This window comes from Suncus etruscus, chromosome 11 (assembly GCF_024139225.1).
Source record: "Suncus etruscus isolate mSunEtr1 chromosome 11, mSunEtr1.pri.cur, whole genome shotgun sequence".
Lineage (NCBI taxonomy): Eukaryota > Metazoa > Chordata > Mammalia > Eulipotyphla > Soricidae > Suncus > Suncus etruscus.
The window spans coordinates 81,352,542-81,357,520 of record NC_064858.1 but is presented as its reverse complement, the minus strand read 5'-3'; positions in this window follow the sequence as shown (position 1 = coordinate 81,357,520).

Below are 4,979 nucleotides of genomic sequence, written 5' to 3'. Positions count from 1 at the left end.
TTTCCGCTCTTATACTTTCTTGTACTTGTACAATTGTTGTTTATGCTAATTAAAATATGTATTATGGTATCAAACATGCTTTATCAGAGTGGTTATAAAGTTGGTTGTTCCTGGTGGAATCTTCTGGGCTATTACATTAACTTTCTGAGTTTACTAGGCATTTAAGCACATTTCCCATTGTGTCTGTTGTTCTCTAGATTAAATTTTCATAATTCACCACCATAAGAACATTCTTAGTTATTCAACTCCTAGAAGCAGTGAGAAGTACCCCCATGTTGTGGACTTCCACATGGATAATAGGGTCCTGAGTGTGATGTTGAAGGAATAAAAGTCTTTTACATTCAGATATTCAGCCATGGATTCAGTATTCAGGCAGTGGAGGGTGTAGTTAAGGTGGGTACCATTTGGTCCCCTTCACACTTCTTTTTTGCATTGGAGATGGCACTGGGATGCTGTGGGCAAGCTATTAACACCCAGAATTTCTCTTAGATAGTGATTTAAATTGTGATTTCGGGCTAGGTCCTGGCATTTATCTCAGACTTCCAGCTGTTGCCATTAGGTACCTGGTCCATTGAGTCACTCACTTGAGCAATGGGCAGTATTGGAAATGTTGCTGGGAAGCTGCATGCAGGAAAGCACTAGTATGCAGTACTTCCAGCCCCCTACACACTCAGATAAATTTTGTGTACTCCCAACTATAAAGGTATATAAAATAGATATGCAAATCAAAATACATTAAAAATCATAAATAAATTTGTTTTAAACCGTTTTTTTTTTTTCACTAATCCCACATTTAATTGCATTACCCACAGTTTAAGAAGCTAAAATATAGGATTTCTTGGGTTCACTATACTGGTGAATTCAAATAATAGCAAAAAAAAAAAAAATAACTAAACAAGAAAAATGTAATAAGACAGTTTCAAATTACTAGTTGTCAAATTCAACCAGGATTTGTAAAATAAAGGTGGGAGAAGAATTAGACAATCTGGTGTTATCTAATATTAACTGCCTGAAATGTATTTTAGTTAGCCTTCTTTGAAGTGAATGTCCCTTTACAATGGATTCCTAAATGCCTAAATTCCTAAATTCCTAAATGCCTTATCTAAGGCATTTGCATTACACATAAAGAAAGGTCATATCTGTAAGCATATAGTCCTGAATATAATATCTAAGTCCTACAAAAACCAAGACCACCAATTACAGAAGAGTGATTAAAACAATAGTGATGGATCACAACTCCAAACAGTAAAGAAAGACTTCATTCTAAGCTCCATCCTTTGACCTGTGCAAATATCAAGATTTCTAGATACAGAGGCACTATTTTATCACCCACAATAGAACAGAAAGCTTCCAGACTCCACAGAAGGACCTAGGGGAGAGTAAAAGAGCAGGTACGAAGCCTGTAGTTATTCCGATGACAGTATGCTTCAAGGGCAGAGAAACCCTTCTTCTCTTAGGCCAAGGGAATTCCCTTTCTAATCTCCCCAATATTTACTGTGCCTATGCAAAAAAGAGAGAGAGAGAGAGAGAGAGAGAAGCAGAAATCAAATTTTTTCTTTTCTTTTTAAGTTTTTTATTGTTGTTATCTGTTGCTGGGTTTTCTTCTCTCTTTTGAGCTTTATTTTGTTTTCTATTTCAGGACTGTGGTTATTGTATGGTTGCTGTCTATATTGCTCTGGTGCTTTTCGAGTTTTTTGTTTGATTTTTCTTTTTTTTAATCATTTATTTTATTTTATTTTTAATTTTTTGTACTGTTGTTATGTTTTTCTTCCCTTTTCCTCTCTGTTCTTAAACTGATAGATATAGCCTCTAGAAGGACTCCCCTCATTTTTGCTTGTTCGATTTTTACCCCATTTTATTTTATTATTATTATTTTTCTATTTCCTTCACACAGAACCTCACAACCTGAACCATCTTGCTCCGCCTCACAAATGGAGGGGGAAATAATGAAGGGTACAAAGACCAAACAGTCACATGAACATTAAGTAGAAATAAAAAAATTTAAGCACCAAATCCAAAGCCAACGACAACAGAATCGATACCCAATTCACAACATACTAGACACAGAGAGGACCACCTATACTAGCAGCCTGGGGGTTAAAAGAGGGGTATAGTGGATGCATGCTGGGAACAGGGGTGGAGGGAGGACAATATTGGTGGTGGGAGTGCCCCTGATTCACTATCACTAAGTACCTAAAATATTATGGTGAAATATTTGTGATCCACTTTGATTAAAATTAAAAAAAAAAGATCTAAGCCCTAAGTACTTTTCAAAAAAATGTGTTGAGCTGTTTGCTATAATGATGCATTTGTAAATAAAAGAAAGTTAATATATAACAAATATAATTTTATAAAACTAAAACCTTTTCCATGAAGAAATGTAATCAAATAACTATCACATTACATTTGTGAGAACAACCTGCATCAAAAATAATGGAAGCAACAGATGTTTGGAGTGTAGAGAAAAAGGGGGCTCCTATTCACTATTGGTGGGAAGTTAAGTATAGTCAATAGAAAATAAAATTAATATCTGGGAAAAAAAGAAGAAGAGAGGGCAAGAAGGAGAAGAAAAGGGGTAGAGGAAGAGGAGAAGGAAATAAAAGGAGGAGAGGAGAGAGAAAGAAAAAAGAAGAGGAGAAGGAAAAGGAAGACGAGGAGGAAGAAGTTAAGTAGGAGAAGAAAGAGATAGCACAGGCTCCAGATGGTCCTCAGAGCATTCCAGGAGTGATCTCTGAGTAGATAGCCAGGAGTAAACCCTGAATACCAATGAGAGTGGCCCTAAAGTACAAAAAATAAAAGTGAAATCTGAAGAGAGAACACAAATGTTAAAGCACATGTTTTGCAAGCAGCCCATCCAGTTCCATCTCCAACACCATATGGAAACTTGATTGAGAATTTCTCAGAGAAACTCCAGGTCTCCTGAGCACTTCTTGTGATGCCAAACAAATAAAATTAAAATAGAAATGCCATATGTTCCAGTAATGCCACTGCTAGATATTCATACAAATGTTGGAGGCAGACAGAAATGAAGTGAGTGGGGAGCTGACAATGTTGATTAGAAAAAAAATATCTCTCCAAACCACACCAACTTAAAGACATTGAGGCCTTTGAGCTGCAAGAAAATCCATTCAGAAAGTCAGACACAATCAGAGATACAGAGATACAGAGATACCAGACATTGGTAATACCCCCTGCAAGGAGAGATTTCCACTTCCAATCACAGGAACATGAAGTAACAATCAGAAGTTCAAAACTTAACCCCCTGAAAATACCCAATGAACTTCTACTTGTGGAGAGAATTCCAGACTCAAGTAATTTTAGAAAATGTCCATATACAAACCCATCCTTAAAGTCTTTCAGAGTTCCCTCTACTCAGAAGAAGCTCTCATTATCTCTTGAGTATGTAACTCTTTTTTTCTGATGCAAGAAACAGTTCTCAGAAGTGGTTGTGTAGTTTCCAGTTCTTTTATATTTTCAAGAATAATAATACCAAAATAATCAAATGATGTCCAGATTGTGGTGCTATCAGTATCATCCCAAAGTAGGAAGGTAGAATCTGGGTTTGAACTCTCCAGCTCATGCTTACATAGAAAGTTCATTTTTTGTTTTTGTTTTTGTTTTATATTAATAATTTTTATTTTGACCAAAGTGGATTACAAATCATTCACAGTAGTATTTCAGGTACATAGTGACCTTGAATCAGAGCATTCCTACCATCACTGTTGTCCTCCTTCCACCCCTGTGCCCAGCCTGCATCCCATATCGCCCCTCCTTGTTTTTGTTTTTATTCTTGTTTTGAGGGGTGGACCACACCCAGTGATGCTCAGGGGTTACTCCTGACTATGAGCTCAGAAATAGCTCCTGGTTTGGGGGAGTATATGGGACTCTGGAGGATCAAACCATGGTCCATCCTAGGTTAGTGCATGCAAGGCAAACTCCCTACCACTTGTGCCACCACTCCGGCCCCTACATAGAAAGTGCTTAAAGTCAGAATCATCTTCTGCACAACCCCAAAAAATATTTTCTTTAAAGAATTAAATAATAAAGAGAGAGGCTGGAGAGATAGCATGGAGTTAAGGCATTTGCCTTGTATGCAAAAGGTCAATGGTTTGAATCTTAGCATCCCATATTGTCTCCGAGACTGCCAGGAGCGATTTCTGAGTGTGGAGCCAGGAGTAACCCCTGAGCGCTGCCGGGTGTGACCCAAAAACCAAAGACAAACAAACAAAAAAAAAAAGAATTAAATAAAGCAGTTATCAGAAGGAAATAACAAAGGGGGCATGAATAAATATGGTTCAACTGCATAATAATGTATAGAAATTTGGATTCCAGTGGCAAATATAATATTATCTATATGGATAGTACATTTTTTGTTTGAGGGCAACACCTGGTGGTGCTCAGGGGTTACTCCAGGCTCTGTACTCAGAAATTGCTCTTGGCAGGTTCGGGGGACCATATGGGATGCTGGGATTGAACTCAGATTCATTTCAGGCCGGCAGTGTGCCAGGCAAATCAATTTAAAAAAAGAGAGATTAAGATCCACATTTCTTTCAAAAGTTGGGGTTAGATAAAATGGGAAAATGTACAATTTTCCTCAGATTGCTACTTGCGTTAAATGAGTGAATATTGGTGTTCAAGGAATACAGAACTTTGGAGGGAAATGAGCAGGTAGTAAGGAATAGATAAGGTTAGCGGCATGAGACTAATTTTTAACTTTTATGATTGATAAACTTTTTGTCTGTCCCGTTGTGACTCATTGTTGATAGATATTAACATTAAGAAAAGAAGACGGATCTGAAATGAAGACATGAAAGTCACAAACAAGACTCCAAGATAAAAGGGCTAATAATTAAATGCTAGATAATAAAGGGCAAAAGAAAGGTGATTTAAAATGTGATGACAGTGAATTATGGTCAAATAAGATAGAAACAGATTAGAACAAGACATAGAGAGTGAAATTCACCCAATATTACAATGAT